This window comes from Hyla sarda, chromosome 4 (genome assembly GCF_029499605.1).
Source record: "Hyla sarda isolate aHylSar1 chromosome 4, aHylSar1.hap1, whole genome shotgun sequence".
Classification (NCBI taxonomy): domain Eukaryota; kingdom Metazoa; phylum Chordata; class Amphibia; order Anura; family Hylidae; genus Hyla; species Hyla sarda.
This window is the reverse complement of record NC_079192.1, coordinates 232,862,981-232,886,320: the sequence shown is the minus strand read 5'-3', so window position 1 is coordinate 232,886,320 and position 23,340 is coordinate 232,862,981. Positions and strand designations below refer to the sequence as shown.

Genomic DNA, 23,340 nt, shown 5'->3' with positions numbered 1-23,340 from the left:
CCAATAAAGGAGTGGTTCTGCAGGTGGTGACCACAGACCACTTCTCAGTTACTATGCTAAATTGTGTAAAATTTGAATGTGCAACAGAATCAGAAACACTCAGAGTAAAATAAAAAACCCTACGAAATGGGCGTGGTTTTCAGGCAAAGAGGCGTGTTCTCTACATTTCATCCAACTCGTCTTTTCTGAAAATCATGTGAATTTTCTGGGAAGAAAACCCTACACTTTAAAGCATGTATAAAGTTTTCGAAAGCGGAGTAAATTTAGTAAATACCATGGAAAAAATAAAAAGGTCCAAACAGCAAAAAACACAACAAAACCTACACTCCACTCTTAGTAAATTAGGGCCATTGTGTGAGCTTACGGCAGGAGAAAGTGGGCGTTCCTCAGCAGGCGCAACATCACTGAAGCCTAACTTCCTAAGTTTGGTCTCCTGCCAGCCCGGGAGGAGACCAAACTAACTGATTTGCGGCAGGAAATAGAACAGAGATACCTAGTGGCAGTTTTTTTCCAATCACATTAAAAACGTATGAAGGTTGAGAATTTTAACAGCAAGTAAATAGCAAAGTGTCTTATAATTACATAGGGAACAATATATTAACCCCTTAAGGACCCGGGCTTTTTCCGTTTTTTCATTTTCAATTTTTCCTCCTTAACTTTAAAAAATCATAACTCTTAAAAATTTTCACCTAAAATGATATATAATGGCTTAATTTGTGCGTCACTAATTCTACTTTGTAATGACATTAGTCATTTTACCCAAAAATCTACGGTGAAACGGGAAAAAAAATCAATGTGCGACAATTGATGAAAAAACACTATTTTGTAAGTTTCGGGGGCTTCTGTTTTTACGCAGTACATTTTTTGTCAAAAATGATACCTTATCTTTATTCTGTAGGTCCATACGGTTAAAATGATATCCTACTTGTATAGGTTTGAATTTGTATCACTTCCGAAAAAAAATCATGAATACATGCAGGAAAATTTATACGTTTAAAATGGTCATCTTTTGACCCCTATAACTTTATTTTTCTGTGTTCAGGGCGCTTTGAGGACTCATTTTTTGCGCCGTCATCTGAAGTTTTTAGCGGTACCATTTTTGTTCTGATCAGACTTTTTGATCACTTTTTATTCACTTTTTTGTGGTATAAAAAGTGATCAAAAATGCGCTATTTTGGACGTTGGAATTTTTTTGCGCGTACGCCATTGAACGAGCGGTTTAAAAAGCGGTATATTTTTATAATTCGGACATTTCCGCACGCGGTGATACCACATATGTTTATTTTTATTATTATTTACATTATGTTTTTTTTATTTTTGGAAATGCCGGGTGATTCAAACTTTTATTAGGGGAAGGGATAATTGAAAGGGTTAATGATTTTTTTTTACACTTTTCTTATGCAACATTATAGCTCCTGTAGGGGGCTATAACATTGCATTTACTGATCTTTTACACTGATTGATCCATCTCCATAGGAATGGATCAATCACTGTTTTCGGCGATTGAATGCTCAAGCCTGGATCTCAGGCTTGAAGCATTCATTCGGCGATCGGACAGCGCAGGAGAAGGTAGGATGACCTCCTCCTGCGCTGCAGCTGTTCGGGATGCCGCGATTATACCGCGGCGATCCCGAACAGCTCCCTGAGCTAGTCGGGCACTTCTACTTTTGTTTTTAGCCGCGCGGCTCAGCTTCGAGCGTGGCTAAAGGGTTAATAGCGCGCGGCACAGCGATCAGTGCCGTGCGCTATTAGAGGCGGGTCCCGGCTTCACTATGACACCGGGCCCGCCGCGATATAATGCGGGGTCACCGTGTGACCCCGCGTTATATCGCAGGACCGGGACTCATGACGTACGCATACGTCATGGGTCCTTAAGAGGTTAAAAGTTTAGTTTGACCCGTATTCTTTAAAGCTAACTAAGAAATACAGTTTGGTTTAACATTTTGCACAGCAAAGTATTTAAAAAGGTTATATTACAACTATTTCGTTAGACCAGTGGAATAAAAAAAGTTATCCCCTGAAATACCCCTGCCACTGTATTTGAGTGCTTTAATAGGAAAAGCCGATGTTAAACATCTATACAAGATGTCATTTTTATCAGTGATCAATAATAGTTTGATCATTGATGCTTTGTTTTCTCTGGGTAGTTATTGTTTTGATTGCATGTACAATTACAAATGATAAGTGTAAACTGGCCTTACAGGTTGAGGATTCTGAAAGGATTTGGCTTACAAATGCCATACTGAGAAATGTTTTTTTTTAATATGCAGCTTTTATATTGGAGTAAATGAATGTGTGTTTATCTTTTCCCTTTTAAAGTGTTTCCATAAAACTGCATGACATAGATGGATGAAATATTGCAGGGCTTCTACAGAGTGCACATAAAAGAAATCAATATATACAATTATGTGAATAGGTTGCTTGCCTCATAGCACATGCTGGCTGGCTATAAAGGAATGCAAGTCCTCCACAGCTACTCATTGATTCTCTTTATTATCCATTAATTGTTTGCCTCACGTTTAGACATTAGATGAATTTTCTTAGGAAAATGCTGACTTTAGTCCTCTTCAGCCATTTTCATACTTGATTAAAACTTCCTTGTGAAATGGATCTCTGAATATTTATTGTGTAATGGAGCCAACTCTGTATCTGATGGCAGTTTTCATGTCTTACATTTTGTATTCTTTCTATGAATTACTTGTCTCTCAAATTTACAGCTATGCATATATTTCTAAGGCTATCTTTGCATTGGCAATTGGTGTTGTGCTCTGTCCTGTTCTGAGTCTATTTATATTTTTTTTGTGTGCCAAATGGCCTCAAAACGGGTCAGAGCACAACTGATGTTTAGGGTGCATTCCCACCTGGCGTATTTTGCTGCATATTTGCTGCTGTGTATTTTCTTACCCATTCACTTCATTGGGAAATAAAATACGCAGCAGCAAATACGCAGCAAAATACGCCAGGTGGGAATGCACCCTTAGGGTACATTCCCACACGGCGTATTTGCTGCGTATTTGCTGCTGCGTATTTTATTTTCTCTGTTGAAGTCAATGGGTAGGAAAATACGCAGCACAAAATACGCCGTGTGGGAACGTACCCTTAGAGTAAACTTGTAACTTGATACAAGTTGATGTTTGAAATCTGATTCAAAATGTTAAATTTACTTAGCACACCATGACACAAAAACAGGACATAACGCTGCAGTTGCGGTCACTTTGTGCAGCGATTAAGACGATGCTCAACATTAACCCTTTAGATGTCGTGATCAATACTGATCATGGCATATGATGTAGTTGCAGTGCTTGCATACACTCATGGAACCATCCGCATCGCGACTGCGAGGTCCAATAAATGAAAATGGTGGCCGGAGATCTCCTTACCTCCTCCATGCTGCTCCTCAGGGATTAATTTGCATAGTCTGGCTTTTGGCAGACTATACAAGTGGATTGTTGATATAATTGATAAGTGCTATACCAATGCATAGCACTGACTAGTTATAGCAATCAACAAATTGCTGTAGTCTCCCTTGAACAAGGGAAACGTAACGTTAAAGAAAAAAACACCCCAGAATTGCTGATTTTTGGTCACATCACATTTCAGAAAAAAATATAGTTAACATGTACATCCTCCGCCGGCTCCCGCGATATGCCGCGGGGTCACGCGGTGTCCCTGCGTCATGTCTGGTCGGTCCCGGCGGCTAATACAGGACAACACCGATCGCTGTGATGCCCTGTATTAAAGGGGTACTCCGGTGCTGAAACATCTAAGATGCCTGATCTCGGGAGTCCCGCAGCTGGGGACCCCCGGGATCATGCACGCGGCACCCCGTTTGTAATCAGTGCCCGGAGCGTGTTCGCACCGGGACTGATTAACAGCTACCGCAGGGCCGGCGGCGTGTGGCGTCACGCCTCCGCCCCCCATGTGATCTCACGCTCCGCCCCTCAATGCAAGCCGACGGGAGGGGGTGTGATAGCTATCACGCCCCCTCCCGTAGGCTTGCATTGAGGGGCGGAGCGTGGCATCACACGGGGGGCGGAGGCGTGACGCCACACGCCACCTGCCCTGTGGTCGACCATAATCAGACCCGGAGCGAACACGCTCCGGGCACTGATTACAAACGGGGTGCCGCGTGCATGATCCCGGGGGTCCCCAGCTGCGGGACTCCCGCGATCAGGCATCTTATCCCCTATCCTTTGGATAGGGGATAAGATGTTTAAGCACTGGAGTACCCCTTTAACCCTTCAGACGCGGCGATCAAAGCTGACTGCCGCATCTGAAATGAAAGTGAAAGTAACCCGGCTGCTCAGTTGGGCTGTTCGGGACCGCTGCGGTGAAATCGCGGTGTCCCAAACAGCTTACAGGACACCGGGAGGGCCCTTACCTGCCTCCTCTATGTCCGATCTACGAATGACTGCTCCGTGCCTGAGATTCAGGCAGGAGCAGTCAAGCGCTGATAACACTGATCACAGGCGTGTTAATACACGCCAGTGATCAGCATGACAGATCAGTGTGTGCAGTGTTATAGGTCCTTATGGGAGCTATAACACTGCAAAAAATAAAGTTTAAAAAAAAAAGTGTTAATAAAGGTCATTTAACCCCTTCCCTAATAAGTTTGAATCACCCCCATTTTCCCATTAAAAAAAATAAGTGTAAATAAAAATAAACATGTTGTATCGCCGCGTGCGTAAATGTCCGAACTATAAAAATATATCATTAATTAAACCGCACGGTCAATGGTGTACACGTAAAAAAAATTCCAAAGTCCAAAAAAGCGTCTTTTTGGCCACTTTTTATACCATTTAAAAAATAAATAAAAAGTGATAAAGTCTGATCAAAAAAAAATCATACCGATAAAAACTTCCGATCACGATGCAAAAAATGAGTCCCCATACCGCCCTGTACATGGAAAAATAAAAAAAAAGTTATAGGAGTCAAAAGAGGACATTTTTAAACGTATACATTTTCCTGCATGTAGTTATGATTTTTTCCAGAAGTACGACAAAATCAAACCTATATAAGTAGGGTATCATTTTAACGTATGGACCTACAGAATGATAAGGTGTAATTTTTACCGAAATATGCACTGCGTAGAAACGGAAGCCCTCAAAAGTTACAAAATGGCGTTTTTTCTTCGATTTTGTCACGCAATGATTTTTTTTTTCCGTTTCGCCGTAGATTTTTGGGTAAAATGACTGATGTCATTACAAAGTAGAATTGGTGGCGCAAAAAATAAGCCATAATATGGATTTTTTGGTGGAAAATTGAAAGGGTTATGATTTTTAAAAGGTAAGGAGGAAAAAACTGAAAAACCCTGAGTCCTTAAGGGGTAAAGGAGTGGAAAACTTTTTTTTTTTTTTTTTTTTTTTAATCAGCTGGTGCCAGAAAGTTAAACAGATTTGTAAATTACTTCTATTAAAAAAGCTCAATCCTTCCAGTACTTATCAGCTGCTGAATACTACAGAGGAAATTCATTCTTTTCTTTTTGGAACACAGACCTCTCTGCTGACCACAGTGCTCTCTGCTGACACCTCTGTCCATTTTAAGAACTGTCCAGAGTAGGAGAAAATCCCCATAGAAAACATATGTTTCTCTGGACAGTTCCTAAAATGGACAGAGATATCAGCAGAGAGCTCGGTGGTCATGATGTCATCAGCGAGCTCTGTGTTCAAAAAAGAAGAAAATTTCCTCTGTAGTATTCAGCAGCTAATAAGTACTGGAAGGATTAAGATTTTTTAATAGAAGTAATTTACAAATTTGTTTAACTTTCTGCCACCAGTTGATAAAATAAAAAATAAAAGTTTGCTCAATCCCAGGTGCTCAATCCCTCAAGAATAAAGTTCATAAGCGTATACTTGAAGATAGCTACAGGAGGCACTCACCACCGGGATATGTGCAAAAATAGAAAATCTTTCTATTTCACGCCTCTTACAGGTGCTTCTTCAGACCATAGCTGTTACTGTCTCCTGGTGTTCTGCGTCCACACCGGTCCCCTTTTTTTTTATTTTTTTTATTTTTTTTTACTGCTGCACAACACAATAAAGATTTTCTATTTTTTGCACATATCCCGGTGGTGAGTGCCTCCTGTACCTATCTTCAAGTTAACCCCATAGATGCAGTGATCAGTCCTGATCACGGAATCTATGGGGTTGACACGGGGAGGGGGCTCCCCCTGTTCACTAATGGCTATCCCACAATGCGACTGTCGTTTTCCATGGCAGCAGGAGTCCAGCTGATAGCCTCCTGTCTGCCTAGTACGGCAGCCTGTGAGGTCCAGCCGTAGGCTGGATCGCACAGGCTGCATGTCAGTTTAGTAATGAGTAATACTGTGCCCGAACTTATAGATAATAGGTATTGCCACAGCCATAAGGACTTGTACAATAGAACGATAGTGGCATTTGTCCTGCACGGTGAACGCAGTAAAAAAAAAAAAAAGGAAAAAATGCTAAGTTTTGTCCAAAACGTGGAATAAAAAAGATCAAAAGGTAGCATGAATCGCAAAAATGGTGCCAATAAAAAGCACAACTTGTCCCACAAAAAATAAGCCCTCACACAATGCGGTTGGTTTAAAAGTAAAAGTTATGGCTGTCAGAACATGACAACACTAAAAAGGGGAAAAAAGGATTTTTTGAATAAATGATAAAGAACATAAAAAAGCTATATAAATTAGGTATTGCCTTACCGACCCACAGAATAAAATAACTTAATTTTTACCATACAGTGAATGCCATATAAAAAAAAATTTGAACGCCAGAAATTTTCCAATTTTTCATAATATTTTGGAGTTTTTCACAAAAAACGCTGCATGAATCGGCAATAATTTACCACTAATATAAAGAATAACATGTCATGAAAAAACAATCTCAGAATCACGTCGCTAAGTAAAAGCATGTCAGAGGTATTACCACTTAAAGAAACACAGGCTAGATTTGAAAAATTAGACTTGGTCATGAAGGTAAAAACAGACATCCTTAACCCCTTAAAGGAGTTCTCCAACTGAAATCTTTTATCCCCCGCTATGCCCGGGCTGTAAAACTATACATAATAAACTTTCACTTACCTGCCTACGATCCCCCGTTGTTCCGATATCGCTGCCCGTGCTCCGGTCCCTGTCAGCTTCCTCTTCCTGCGGGTCGGTGACTTCACTCTGAGCGTAGAGTGAAGTCACCGACCCGCAGCAAGTAGAAGAGAACGGGACGGAGATATCAGAACAACTGGGGATCGTAGGCAGGTAAGTGAAAGTTTATTATGTATAGTTTTACAGCCCAGGCACAGCTGGGGTTAAAATTTTTAGCTTGGAGAACTCCTTTAAGGACACAGCCCATTTTCACCTTAAAGTGGTATTCCAGGCCAAAACTTCTTTTTATATATCAACTGGCTCCGGAAAGTTAAACAGATTTGTAAATTACTTCTATTAAAAAATCTTAATCTTCCAATAGTTATTAGTTTCTGAAGTTGAGTTGTTTTCTGTCTAACTGCTCTCTGATTACTCATTTGTCGGGAGCTGTGCAGTTCCTATGGGGATATTCTCCCATCATGCACAGCTCCTGGGACGTGACATAATCATTGAGCAGTTAGACAGAAAACTTCAGAAGCTAATAACTATTGGAAGGATTAAGATTTTTTTATAGAAGTAATTTACAAATCTGTCTAACTTTCCGGAGCCAGTTGATATATATAAAAAAGGTTTTGCCTGGAATACCCCTTTAAGGACCTGGCCATTTTTTGCACATCCGACCACTTTCACTTTAAGCATTAAAGGAGATATCCAGTGGTGAAAAACTTATCCCCCTATCCAAAGGATAGGTCTTGGGGGTCCGACCGCTGGGGCCCCGACAGCCCGCGGGAAGGGGGTGTGTTGACCACCACACGATGCGGCAGCTGACACGCCCCCTGAATACAACTCTATGGCAGAGCCGGAGTGCTGACTTTGGCCATCTCCGGCTCTGCCATAGAGTTGTATTGAGGGAGCGTGTCGGCTGCCGCTTTGTGCGGTAGTCAACACGCGCTATCTGGCCAGCGAGCCAGGGCCCCCGTACAGGAGATCACGGGAGGCCCCAGCGGTAGGGGATACGTTTTTCACCACTGGAGTACTCCTTTAATAACTCTGGGATGCTTTTACTTTTCAATCTGATTCCGAGATTGTTTTTTCATGACATATTCTACTTTGTTAGTGGTAAATTTTCGTCGATACTTGCATCATTTCTTGGTGAAAAATTCCAAAATGTTATGAAAAAATTGAAAATTTTGCCTTTTTTTTTTTTTTTTTTTTTTACTTTGAAGCTCTGCTATTAAGGAAAATGGACATCCCAAATTATATATTGATTCACATATGCAATATGTCTACTTTGTTATCATCATAAAGTTGACATGTTTTTACTTTTGGAAGACATCAGAGGGCTTCAAAGTATAGCAGCAATTTTCCAATTTTTCACAAAATTTTCAAAATCTAAATTTTTCAGAGACCAGTTCAGTTTTGAAGTGTATTTGAAGTGCATTCGTATTAGAAATACCCCATTATAAAAACTGCACCCCTCAAAGTATTCAAAATGACATTCAGTAAGTGTGTTAACCCTTTAGGTGTTTCACAGGAATAAGCAGCAAAGTGAAGGAGAAAATTCAAAATCTTCATTTTTTACATTTGCATGTTCTTGTAGACCCAGTTTTTGAATTTTTACAAGGGGTAAAAGAGAAATCTTCCTAAAATTTGTAACCCAATTTCTCTTGAGTAAAGAAATACCTCATGTGTATGTGCTCTGTGGGTGCACTAGAGTTCTCAGAAGGGAAGGGAAGGAGCGACAGTGGGATTTTGGAGAGTGAGTTTTTCTGAAATGGTTTCTGGGGGGCATGTCACATTTAAGAAGCTCCTATGGTGCCAGAACAGCAAAAAAAGAAAAAACAAACAAAAAAACCAAACACATGGCATACTATTTTGGAAACTACACCCCTCAAGGAATGTAACAAGGGGTACAGTGAGCCTTTACACCGCTCAGGTGTTTGACACATTTTCGCTAAAGTTGGAAGTGAAAATGAAAAATTAGATTTTTTTTTCACAAAAATGCTGGTGTTACCACAAATTTTTCATTTTCACAAGGGTAATAGGAGAAAAAGCCTCCCAAAATTTGTAACCCCATTTTTTTTTTTGAGTATGAAAATACCCCATATGTGGATGTAAAGTGCTCTGTGGGCGAACTACAATGGTCAGAAGGGAAGGAGTGCCACTAAACATTTGGAGAGAGAATTTGATTGGAATAGAAGTCGAGGGCCATGTGCGTTTACAAATCCCCCTGTGGTGCCAGAACAGTGGATGCCCCCCCCCCCACATGTGACCCCATTTTGGAAACTACACCCCTCACAGAATGTAATAAGTGTAATGTAATAAAGTGAGCATTTATACCCCACTGGCATTTGACAACTCTTTGGAACAGTGAGCTGTGCAAATGAAAAAATTAAATTTTTCATTTTCACAGACCACTGTTCCAAAAATCTGTCAGACACCTTTAGGGTGTTCATGCTCACTGTACCCCTTATTAAATTTTGTGAGGGTTGTAGTTTCCAAAATTGGGTCACATGTGGGGGGTCCATTGTTCTGGCACTATGGGTGCTTTGTAATCACACATGGCCTTCAATTTTTGACACATTCTCTCTCCAAAATCCAAATGGCGCTCCTTCGCTTCTGAGCATTGTAGTACACCCGCAGAGCACTTTACATTCACATATGGGGTATGTTCTTACAAATTTTGGGGGCCTTTTTTCCTATTGTCCCTTGTTAAAATGAAAAATTTTGGGTAACACCAGCATTTTAGTGAAAACATATTTTTTTTTTTTTTCATTTTCACATCCAACTTTAACAAAAATTTGTCAAACACCTGTGGGGTGTTAAGGCTCACTATACCCCTTGTTGCGTTCCGTGAGGGGTCTAGTTTCCAAAATGGGGTCACATGTGGGTATTTATTGTTTTGTGTTTGTCAGAACCGCTGTAAAATCAGCCACCCCTGTGCAAATCACCAATTTAGACCTCAAATGTACATGGTGCACTCTCACTCCTGAGCCAAGATTTTCCCCCCCAGATCACTTTACAAATTTTGGGGGTCTTTCCCCCCCCCCCCCCCCTTTTTTTACTGCTTGTGAAAATTAAAAGTATGGGGCAACACCAGCAGGTTAGTGTAAAAAAATAAATAAATAAATAAAAAATATTAAATTTTTTTACACTAACATGCTGGTGTAGACCCCAACTTTACCTTTTCATCAGTGGTAAAAGGAGAAAAAGCCCCCCAAAATTTGTATCGCAATTTCTTCAGAGTACGGAAAAACCCCATATGTGGCCCTTCCACAATTTCCTTGAAATACAACAGGGCTCTAAAGCGAGAGAGCGCCATGCGCATTTGAGGCCTATTTTGGGGATTTGCATCTGCCACCAAAATACCCTATGGCAGTGTCTCCCAATTATGGTGTCTCCAGCTGTTGCAAAACTCCGCCATTTGGAAACAGTGCCGTACAAGATGTGTTTCACTTTTTTAAATTTTTTTTATGGGGGGGGGGGGGGGGGGGGACACTGTGTAGGGGAATATGTATATGTATTGTTTTACTTTTTTATTTAGTGTAGTGTTTTAGTGTACATTCACACGGGTGGGGGTTTACAGTGAGTTTCTTACTGGGAGTTTGAGCTGCAGCGGAAAATTTGCCGCATCTCAAACTTGCAGCAGAAAACTCGCTGTAAACCCGCCCGTGTGAATTATGTACCCTGTACATTCACATCGGGGGGGGGGGGGGGGTTGGGTTGGGCAAACCTCCAGCTGTTGCAAAACTACAACTCCCAGCATGCACTGACAGACCATACATCCTGGGAGTTGTAGTTATGCAACCAACAGCTGGAGGAATATTGGTTGCGCTACACGGAGTTTGCTACTTAACTCAGTGTTTTGCAACCAGTGTGCCTCCAGCTGTTACAAAACTAGAACTCCCAGCATGTCCAGTCTCTCTGCATGCTGTGAGTTGTATTTTTTACACAGCTGGAGGCACACTGGTTGCGAAACACTGAGTTAGCACACAAACTGTTTCACAACCAATGTGTCTCCAGCTGTTGCAAAACACTCAGCATGCATTGACAGTCGAAGGGCATGCTTAGTTTGTTTTGCAACAGCTGGAGTCACACTGCTACTACTCCCAGCATGCCCTTTGGTATTCTGTGCATGCTGGGAGTTGTAGTTATGCAACAGCTTAATGCACACTTTTTCATAGAAAAAATGTGCCTCCAGCTGTTGCATAACTACAAACCCCAGCATGCACAGACTACCAAAGGGCATGCTGGTAGTTGTAGTTGGAACTCCAGCTGTTGCAAAACTACAACTCTCAGCATGCCCATTCTGGACAAGCCTCACCTGCTGTATCCTGCCTCTTGGAACACCGCCGCTGCTGCTACTGGGACCGCCGCTGCTCCCCATGAGACCTCCGCTGGACCAGGGAGAGGTAAGACCAGGACCAGGGAGAGAGAGTTTTCGTCATGTTTTACAAATTAAAAAAAATATTCTGAACTTTTTCGAATTTTTTTTGTCATTTTTTGACCCCTGTAGCTTCCCCCCCCCCCGCATACCAGCCTGAGGGCTAATTTTTTGCGACATAATCTGTTTTTTCAATTGGTACCATTTTGGTATTGAGCTGATTTTTTTTTTTTTTTTATTTATTTATTTTTTTATCGCTTTTTAACTTTTTTCGGGGATATTATAAAAAATTGCAATTCTGTGGTTTGGTATTTATTTATTTTTTTACATTTACGTCATTTACCGTATGGGATACGTAATGTTATATTTTAAGAGTTCGTACAATTCCGCACACAGCGATACTAAATGTTTATTTTTACTGTTTTACATGTTTCTATATAGGAAAAGGGGGTGATTTGAACTTCTATCATGAAAGGGGTTAATGTGTGTCCTTTAAACTTTTATTAATACTTTTTTTTACACTTTATTAGACTTTTAGGAATCATCAGTTTCCTCATACAGATCAATAGAGTTCTATTGAACTCCATTGATCTGTGTGCTCTGCGATCCATTGATAGAGCCTAAAACTAGCCAGGCTCTATCAATGACAGAGCCAGGGAAGCCCTCCAGCTACCTCTATAGTGGATGGGCAATTCACCCCACCAGGGAGCATTCACATGTCCCTTTAGACGTTGCTGTCAGTTTTGACAGCAGCGATCTAAAGGGTTAATAGCCATCCGCAGCGATCACCATATGCTGGCTATTAGTGGCAGCCCCGGCTACTGAGAACAGCCGGGAGCTGCAGAGTATGGAGCGGGCAGGAGTCAGGAGCCCATTCCATACAGACTGCTGAGCGCCGCCACGCTTGTCAGGTCCGGCCCTACTTGCCCAAAGCAGGGCTAAGGGCTGGAAAAATTCACCTGCCCGGTGTCCCGAAACTGCATGTCCCGGGCGTCTTGCGATTGGAATTCCACACTCTCTGCTGACACCTGATGCCCGTATCAGGAACTGTTCAGAGCAGGTGAAAATCCCCATAGCAAACCTGTGCTGCTCTGGACAGTTCCTGACACAGACAGAGGTGTCAGCAGAGAGCACTGTGGACAAGACAAAAAAGAAATTCAAAAAGAAAATAGCATACAGCTGCTAAGTACTGAAAGGATTGAGATTTTTATATAGAAGTAATTTACAAATCTGTTCAACTTTCCGGCACCAGTTCATAAAAAAAAAAAAAAAAATTTCCACTGTAGTTAAGGGGTTAAGAAAGTTAGGCAATGTTCACCCTGCAGAAAATGTGCGAAATGTATGTCCAGAAAATAAGGGCAGACATTTTGCTCATTTGCTTGAGCCAGCTGCACTTAGACCGCTCGGAAATGAGCAGTCTTCATAAACCACAATGCATTTCCGGGTGGTATCGCCAGATTTTCGGATAGGATTTTCCGCCGTGTGCACAGTACAGCAGAATCCAATTGAAGTCCATGGGACTCAGCTGTAGCATAATTTCTGAGCGGAATGTTCCCACAAAAATTCCACCGTGTGAACATAGGCTGCTTTCAGCAACTATGACCCACAGCTAATACCGGACATCGCTAATCGGGCTGATGTCCAGCATTAACCAAAGTTGATTACGGCGTCTAAAATGGGAAAAATCCTTTGGCTGTCTGAGCATGCTGGGAGTTGTAGTTTTGCAACATCTAGAGGGCCAGAGTTTGGAGACCACTGTCCTTCCAGATGTTGCAAAACTACAACTCTCAGCATGCCCATACTGTCCAGGCATGCTGGGAGTTGTAGTTCTGTAACATCTGACCCTTCAGTTGTTGCTGAACTACAACTCCCAGCATGCTTTGACAGTCTCGGCATGTTGGGAGTTGTAGTTTTGCAACATCAGGAAGGGCACTGTTTGGAGACCACTATACAGTGGTGTCCAAACTGTAACGCTCCGGATGTCAATTCCAAGCATGCAGAGACTGTCCAGGCATGCTGGGAGTTGTAGTTCGACAACATCTGGCCTTTCAGATGTTGCCGAACTACAACTACAACGAACTACACAGTGGTCTCCAAATTGTTCTCCTCCAGTTGTTGCATAACTACAACTCCCAACATGCCCTTCAGCTGTCTGAGCATGCTGGGAGTTGTAGTATTGAAACAACTGGAGGAACACTGGTTGGGAAACATTGTCTGTTTCCTAGCTCAGTGTTTCCCAACCCGTGTGCCTCCTGCTGTTGCAAAACTATAACTCCCAGCATGCACTGACAGACCATGCATTAGTTTGCAACAGCTGGAGGCACATTTGTTGGAAAACACTGAGTTAGGAAAGTTTGCTACTCAGTGTTTCCCAATCCCATCCAGTGTGCCTCTAGCTGTTGCATAACTACAACTGTCAACATGCACGGTCTGTCAGGGTACATTCACATGGGCGGGGGTTGACAGCAAGTTTCCCGCTTCAAGTTTGAGATGCGGCAAATTATCCACTGCAGCGGGAAACTCACTGTAAACCCCGGTTCGTGTGAATGTACCCTGAAAACACTACACTAACCCTAAATAAAGAGTAAAACACTACATGTACACACACTCTTACTCTTTCGCCCCCCCCCCCCCCAAATAAAAACGTCTTGTACGTCAGTTTTTCCAAAACAGAGCCTCCAGTTGTTGCAAAATAACATCTCCCAGTGTTGCTGGACAGCCATTGACTGTCCTGGCTTGTGGTGAGCTTTGCAACAGCTGGAAGCACCCTGTTTGGGGAAAACTCATGTACAGTATTTTTGGTGGAGGAGGCAAGTGTAATGCTTGCATCTGGGTACACCCCCTACCACTTCAGAGACCTGTCTTATTTCAAGGCAACAGTTTAGGGCCACATATGGGGTATCTCTGTACTCGGGAGAAATTGTGCTAACATTTTTGTTACCTTATGAAAAGGTAAAGTTGGGGTCTACACCAGCCTGTTAGTGTAAAAAAATTAACTTTAATTTACACTAATGCTGGTGTTGCCCCATACTTTTAATTTTCATAAGAGGTAAAAGGAAATAAAGACCCACAAAATTTGTAACACAATTTCTCCCAAGTACAGAAATGCCCCATATGTGGACGTAAAATGCTCTGCGGGCGCACAACAAGGCTCAGGAGTGAGAGTGCACTATGTACATTTGAGGCCTAAACTGGTGATTTGCACAGGGGTGGCTGCTGGTTACAGCGGTTCTGACATAAATGCAAAAAAATAAATACCCACATGTGACCCCATTTTGGAAACTACATCCCTCACGGAACGTAACAAGGGGTAGAGTGAGCCTTAACACCCCACAGGTGACTGACAGATTTTTGAAACAGTGGTCCGTGAAAATGAAAAATTTAATTTGCACAGCCCACTGTTACAAAGATCTGTCAAACGCCAGTGGGGTGTAAATGCTCACTGCACCCCTTATGTTCCTTGAGGGGTGTAGTTTCCCAAATAGCATGCCATGTGTGGTGTTTTTTTTACTGTTCTTGCACCATGGGGGCTTCCTGAATGCGACATGGCCCCCCAAAAACCAATTTCAGCAAAATTCGCTTTCCAAAAGCCCAATGTCGCTCACTCCCTTTTGAGCCCTCTAGTGAACCCGCAGATCACTTTACATCCACATATGAGCTATTTCCTTACTCGAGAGAAATTGGGCTACAAATTTTGGGGGACATTTTTACCTCTTACCCCTTGTGAAAATGTAAAATTTGGGGTAACATCAGCATTTTAGTAAAAAAAAAAAAAAAATTTATTTTTCATGTCCAACTTCAATGGAGAGTCGTCAAACACCTGTGGGGTGTTAAGGCTCACTGTATCACTTGTCACATTCCTTGAGGGGTGTAGTTTCCCAAATAGTATACCGTGTGGGGTGTTTTTTGCTGTTCTGGCACCATAGGGGCTTCCTAAATGGGACATGCCCCCCAAAAACCATTTCAGCAAAATTCGCTCTCCAAATTCCCATAGTCGCTCCTTCTCTTCAGAGCCCTCTAGTGCGCCCACTAAGCACTTTACCTCCACATATGAGGTATTTCCTTACTCAATAGAAATTGGGTTACATATTTCTGGGGGCTTTTTCTCCTTTTCCCCCTTTAAAAATAAAAAATATGGGTCTACAAGAACATTAGTGTAAAAAATGAAGATTTAGAATTTTTGCCTCCACTTTGCTGCTATTCCTGTGAAACACCTAAAGGGTTAACAAACTTTCTGAATGTCATTTTAAATTTGTTGAGAGGTTCAGTTTTAATAATGGGGTCCATTATGGGGTATTTCTAACATAAAGACCCTCAAGTTCACTTCAAAACTGAACTGGTCCCTGAAAAATTCAGATTTTGAAATTTACTTGGAAAATTGCTGCTGAACTTTGAAGCCCTCTATCTTCAAAAAGTAAAAAAAAGTCAACTTTATGATGCAAACATAAAGTAGACATATTGTATATGTGAATCAATATATAATTTATTTGGTACCGTATATACTCTAGTATAAGCCAAGTTTTTCAGCACGATTTTTCGTGCTGAAAACACCCCCCTCGGCTTATACTCGAGTGAACTCTCCACCCTCAGTGGTCTTCAACCTGCGGACCTCCAGAGGTTTCAAAACTACAACTCCCAGCAAGCCCGGGCAGCCATCGGCTGTCCGGGCTTGCGGGGAGTTGTAGTTTTGAAACCTCTGGACGTCCGCAGGTTGAAGACCACTGCGGCCTTCGACATCATCCAGCCCCCTCTCACCCCCTTTAGTTCTGTACTCGCCTCCGCTCGGCGCTGGTCCGGTGGGGAGGTCGTCCGGAGGGATAGTGGTTCCGGGCTGCTATCTTCACCGGGGAGGCCTCTTCTCCGCGCTTCGGGCCCGGCCCCAGAATAGTCACGTTGCCTTGACGACGACGACGCAGAGGTACGTTCATTACCAACGTCCTTCTGCGTCATCTTCAAGGCAACGCCTCTATTCCGGGCCCGAAGCGCCGAGAAGAGGTGCCCCCGGTGAAGATAGCAGCCCGGAACCACTATCCCTCCGGACGACCTCCCCACCGGACAGTCCTGCAGCACCGGACCAGCGCCGAGCGGAGGTGAGTACTGTACAGAACTAAAGGGGGTTAGAGGGGGCTGGATGATGTCGAAGGCCGCAGTGGTCTTCAACCTGCGGACCTCCAGAGGTTTCAAAACTACAACTCCCAGCAAGCCCGGACAGCCGATGGCTGCCCGGGCTTGCTGGGAGTTGTAGTTTTGAAACCTCTGGAGGTCCGCAGGTTGAAGACCACTGAGGGCGGATAGTTCACAAGAGGATGATGACAAGGGGATGATGAAGGGGGGGGTGGGGATGATGACAAGGGGATGATGAAGGGGGGGATGATGACAGGCGGTGATGATGAAAGGGAGATGATGACAGGGTGATGATGATGAGGTTCTGGATGATGACAGGGGGGATGATGTATTTCCCACCCTAGGCTTAAACTCGAGTCAATAACTTTTCCTGGGATTTTGGGGTGAAATTAGGGGCCTCGGCTTATATTCGGGTCGGCTTATACTCTAGTATATACGGTATGTCTATTTTCCTTTCAAGCAGAGAGCTTCAAAGTTATAAAACGGAATATCGGTATAATTTATCGGCTATCTGCCTGAAAATTCACAGATTATCGGTATCGGCCCTAAAAAATCAATATTGGTAGATCCCTACTACATGCAGCCCAGAGCAGTTCAGTGTATGAGATGAGCTATGATTGGATAAGGCTGCACACCCCCCCGCCCCCCTCAGCACTCCAGACGCCATTTCTTGATTTTGGACTTCTGCCAGGACAGCAGGAGTCCAAAGTCTGTGCAAGAGATGGGGAGAAATGTGCTCTGGATAAGTAGGGAGACACCCAGTGGCAGTATTTTAACACAAATAAAACATAGAAAACTTAATTTTTTTAAATCAAAGTACTTTAGAAAGATTTTTTATTTACCATTAGGAGTGCAATAGCAAAAATTAGTTTTAATGATAGTGACCATATAAATCCTGTTAACAGAAGCTCAGTCAGAAAATAGAGAAAAAACAATCTTAGGGACGGGTACGTTCCCACCTGGCGTATTTGCCGCTTCGTATTAACTTAAATGGGAAATAAAATATGCAGCTGCAAAATACGGTGGGAATGTACCCTTAACGTAAAAACATGTAGAATAAATGTTCAATCCTAGTTACCTATGTACTGGCAAAGCGGATCTCCTCATATGATTTAACAGAGCTTTAACTCTGGTTTGGCCATATTTAGCCTGATATACTGTACTTGAGTGTTCTCTGCTGCATCATAAATATGCAATCTCTTCAAATATGAATGGTTTTAACGATAATGGAAGCCAAAGCAGGCATAAGTTCTGCTTATTTGTACTTGTGCATTACTGATGACATTTTTAGTTTTAAGTATATCTTTTAATGTGTTATAATTGAAGAAAATAATTTCTAATTTATTAGTGGACCATTTAGGTAATGTTTTACAAAACCATGCTCACATTCAGTGTAAACATTCAGTGCAGACCTCCACCTTTTGCAGATTTATTACACATATTTATGAATTTCATGCACTGTAATGCAAAAAGTGAAATCTGTCTGTAAACACTGCATGTAAATAGAATATACATTCCTCAACAATTATATTGTTGTTAAAGTGACATTACAGAATAGACATGTTAATTTTATGCAAATGATAAAAAAACTAAACAAGGCTATTCAAGACATCTCATTTTGTTCAGTATGAGCACCATATGAGGTTACTAATGGTTGAGGAATATTCTGCCATTCTGAATGCACTTGGGCAGGCAAATCCTCAACATCTGCAACTACTGACCAATGATGTCCACAATGTGCTCGATGGAACACAAGTCCAGAGATACTGCAGGCCATGGTAGCACTTTCTGGCCACCCACGCAAGTTGCTTAACATAGCATGAGCAGCAACATGCGGCCACATCAATGTAACATTGGGCTGTTTAAAGACTAAGAGGGGTCGGCTACCATACATTATGCCACCCCATTGTAGCAGGACGTCTTGCTCATATCGTGGAAGCGCCTTCTGAAGGTTTGTCTAGAAACTGTTTGGCAACCTTGTCTCACAGTACAGAAGCCCCTCCCTCATACCACCATTGAAGCCCCTCCCTCATACCACAGATTGGAGCTAGGTGTTTTTTGTTTTGTTTTTTTACCTTTTTTTTTACCTGTGTATTGTGTGTAATATAGATATTATTGGGCAATAGAGAAATTGGTGAGAAAGTATTGGTGGTTGTGCAGGAATGTGGAAATCCTATTGCCCGGCGTCTGGGATATGGTTTTCTAGGTGCCGAGCATGGGTGAATTTTTCAGGCCTTTTAGCCCTGCTTCGGGCAAGCAGAGCCAGACCTAAAAGCCCCGGACAAGTATGTACAAGGGTGTATGGAGCAGGCTCCTGACTTGAGCCCGCTCCTTATTTGGCGGCCCTCAGCTGATTGCTGTAGCGGGGGGCTGCCGCTAATAGCCAGCATGTGGCGATCGGCACGGCCGGCTATTAACCCTTTTAGATCGCTGCTGTCAGGGACATGTAAATGCTCCATAGTGGTCTAGTGGGGTGGATGCCCCCCCCCCTGCTGCGCATTCGCAAGGGGGTGATCCACTGTAGAGGTAGCAGGAGGGCTTACCTCTGCATCCCTAATTTGCCATTGAAGGAGCCTGGCTGGACCGGACTTTATCAATAGTGTAGAACACACAGATCAATGGAGTTCAATAGAACTGCATTGATCTATATGAGGAATTTAATGATTCCTCCTAAAAGTCCACTAAGGGGACTAATAAAGTGTCAAAAAAAAAAAAACTTTTGTAAAAGTTTAGACACACATTAAAGGGGAAAACATTTTTTTTTATCAGCTGGTGCCAGAAAGTTAAACAGATTTGTAAATTACTTCTATTTAAAAAAATCTTAATCCTTACAGTACTTATCAGCTGCTGTATGCTTCACAGGAAGTTGTATTTCTTTCTGGAATACTTTCCAGTCTGACCACAGTGCTCTCTGCTAACACTTCTGTCCTTGTCAGGAACTGTCCAGAGCACAAGCAAATTCCCATAGCAAACCTATCCTGCTCTGGACAGTTCCTGATACGGAGAGAGGTGTCAGCAGAGAGCACTGTGGTCAGACAGAAAAGAACTCCAGAAAGAAATACAACTTCCTGTGGAAAATACAGTAGCTGATAAGTACTGGAAGGGTTAAGACTTGTAAATAGAAGTCATTTACAAATCTGTTTTAACTTTGTGGCACCAGCTGATTTAACCCCTTAAGGACCAAGGACGTACATGGACGTCCTTGGTCCTGCTCCCGTGATATAACGCGAGGTTACGCGGTAACCCCGCATCATATCACAGCGGGCCCGACGTCATAGTGAAGCCGGGACCCGCCGCTAATAGCGCGCAGCGCCGATCGTGGCGCCGCGCGCTATTAACCCTTTAGCCGCGCGCTCAGAGCTGAGCCGCGCGGCTAAAAGTGAAAGTAAAAGCTGCCGGTTAACTCAGTGGGCTGTTCAGGATAGCCGCGGCATCCCGAACAGCTTACAGGACAGCGGGAGGGCCCCTACCTGCCTCCTCGCTGTCCGATCGCCGAATGACTGCTCAGTGCCTGAGATCCTGGCATGAGCAGTCAAGCGGCAGAATCATCGATCACTGGTTTCCTATGAGAAACCAGTGATCAATGATAAAGATCAGTGTGTGCAGTGTTATAGGTCCCTATGGGAGCTATAACACTGCAAAAAAAAAGTGAATGAATATCATTTAACCCCTCCCCTATTAAGTTTGAATCACCCCCCTTTTCCCATAAAAAAAAAGTGTTAATAAAAATAAACATATATGGTATCACCGCGTGCGGAAATGTCCGAATTATAAAAATACATCGTTAATTAAACCGCTCGGTCAATGGCGTACGCGCAAAAAAATTCCAAAGTCCAAAATAGTGAATTTTGGTCACTTTTTATATCATTTAAAAATGAATAAAATAAGTCCTATCAATGCAAAAATGGTACCGTTAAAAACTTCAGATCACGGCGCAAAAAATGAGCCCTCAAACCGCCCCCATACACGGAAAAATAAAAAAGTTATAGGGGTCAGAAGATGACAATTTTAAACATATTAATTTTCCTGCATGTAGTTATGATTTTTTCCAGAAGTACGACAAAATCAAACCTATATAAGTAGGGTATCATTTTAATCGTATGGACCTACAGAATAAAGATAAGGTGTCATTTTTACCGAAAAATGTACAGCATAGAAACGGAAGCCCCCAAAAGTTACAAAAAGGCGTTTTTTTTTTTATTTTGTCGCACAATGTTTTTTTTTCCGTTCCACCGTAGATTTTTGTGCAAAATGACTGACGTCATTACAAATTAGAATTGGTGGCGCAAAAAATAAGCAATCATATGGATTTTTAGGTGCAAAATTGAAAGAGTTATGATTTTTTAAAGGCAAGGAGCAAAAAACGAAAATGCAAAAACGGAAAACCCCCCGTTCCTTAAGGGGTTAAAAAAATCGTTTTCCTTCCATAGTAAATATTCAAATCACCCAATTTATCTATGTAATGTAGACATAATAAAAATAAATATATTTGGTATCGCCGTGTGCGTAATTGTCCGATCTATTAAAATATAACATTGATATAACAAAACTGATCACTTCGTTCGTACCTTGTATTCTACAGGGTGGGCAATTTATATGGATACACCTTAATAAAATGGGAATAGTTGGTGATATTAACTTCCTGTTTGTGGCACATTAGTATATGTGAGGGGGGGAACTTCAAGATGGGTGGTGACCATGGTGGCCATTTTGAAGTCGGCCATTTTGAATCCAACTTATGTTTTCTCAATAGGAAGAGGGTCATGTGACACATCACACTTATTGGGAATTTCACAAGAAAAACAATGATGTGCTTGGTAACTTTATTCTTTCATGAGTTATTTACAAGTTTCTGACCACTTATAAAATGTGTTCAATGTGCTGCCCACTGTGTTGGATTGTCAATGCAACCCTCTTCTCCCACTCTTCACACACTGATAGCAACACCGCAGGAGAAATGCTAGCACAGGCTTCCTGTATCCGTAGTTTCACAGCATAGACAATTGCCTTCAGATGACCCCAAAAGATAAAAGTCTAAGGGGGTCAGATCCGGGTGACCTTGGGGGCCATTCAACTGGCCCATGACCAATCCACTATCCAGGAAACTGTTTATCTAGGAATGCTCGGACCTGACACCCATAATGTGGTGGTGCACCATCTTGCTGGAAAAACTCAGGGAACATGCCAGCTTCAGTGCATAAAGAGGGAAACACATCATCATGTAGCAATTTTGCATATCCAGTGGCCTTGAGGTTTCCATTGATGAAGAATGGCCCCACTATCTTTGTACCCCATATACCACACCATACCATCAATTTTTGTGTTCCAACAGTCTTGGAGGGATCTATCCAATGTGGGTTTGTGTCAGACCAATAGCGGTGGTTTTGTTTGTTAACTTCACCATTCACATAAAAGTTTGCCTCATCACTGTACAAAATCTTCTGCGTAAACTGAGGGTCCTGTTCCAATTTTTGTTTTGCCCATTCTGCAGCGCCTGAAACTACAGATACTGGAAGCCTGTGCTAGCATTTCTCCTGCGGTGTTGCTATCAGTGTGTGAAGAATGGGAGAAGAGGGTTGCATTGACAATCCAACACAATGGGCAGCACATTGAACACATTTTATAAGTGGTCAGAAACTTGTAAATAACTCCTAAAAGAATAAAGTTACGTCAAAACCAAGCACATCATTGTTTTTCTCGTGAAATTCCCAATAAGTTTGATGTGTCACATGACCCTCTTCCTATTGAAAAAACAAAAGTTGAATTCAAAATGGCCGACTTCAAAATGACCGCCATGGTTACCATCCATCTTGAAAAGTTTCTCCCCTCACATATACTAATGTGCCACAAACAGGAAGTTAATATCACCAAACATTTCCATTTTATTAAGGTGTATCCATATAAATGGCCCACCCTGTGTAACGCAGAGACGAGAACAGGATATCAGGTAGGGGGCACTGTCTGGAGAGAAAATTCAGAGATCAGATAGGGGGTGCTGTCTGGTGAGTGAGTTCAGAGATCAAGTAGGGGTGCTGTCTGGTTAGAGATTTTAGAGATTATGTAGGGGATGCAAGACTTTAACCATTTGGTCAAAACATGCATTGTACTTTGATAGGGCAAAATACCTTTTATTGTGACACAAACAGTATTGAGAACAAAAAAGTATTCAATAATTGGTGGAATCGGCTTTTGCTTCACTTACAGTTGCAAGTCTTTTTGGGTATGTCTCTACCAGTTTTTCACATCTACAGAGATAAAGCTGTAAGCATCAATTTTTAAGTCTTGCCATATATTCTCAATTGGATTCAGGTCTGTGTTTTGCCATTTTAGGACAGTAACTAACATGCTTTGATCTAAAATAAAAACGTTGTTTTGTGTCGGTATCGCTTAAAAGGGAACGCCGGTACTTAACAACTCTCCCCTGTCTGGCGCCCCTGCTGTCTCCATGCACAGAGCTGTGTCAACCACCACATGGAGTTCTTCTTTATCTCAGGCTCTCCCATAGAGATTCATACTGGGGTGTGACGGCCACCGCTCCATGCATGTGGAAAACCAGGGCTCCGGGCAGGCGATTGTTGGGAACCCCCATGATCAGACACATCCCCTATCCTGTGGATAGGTGAGAAGTTGTTAAGTACCGAAGTTTGCCTTCTCCTCGGCAGTCAATGGGGCCATGTGGAGACAACTATAGATGATAGCAATATCCTAGTGCTGCTGCTACAATGATATCCTAGCAGTTATAGCTTTCTATTTTCCTAAATGGCACAGCCGCTGTGCA

At 42.3% G+C, this 23,340-nt stretch overlaps 1 protein-coding gene across 4 annotated transcripts in view; it reads left to right on the top strand.

Annotated features, from left to right (window-relative positions):
* The window catches only part of LOC130369044 (transcriptional regulator QRICH1-like), a 90,535-nt gene that overhangs the window by 12,658 nt on the left and 54,537 nt on the right, over window positions 1–23,340 (top strand). The window lies entirely within an intron of this gene.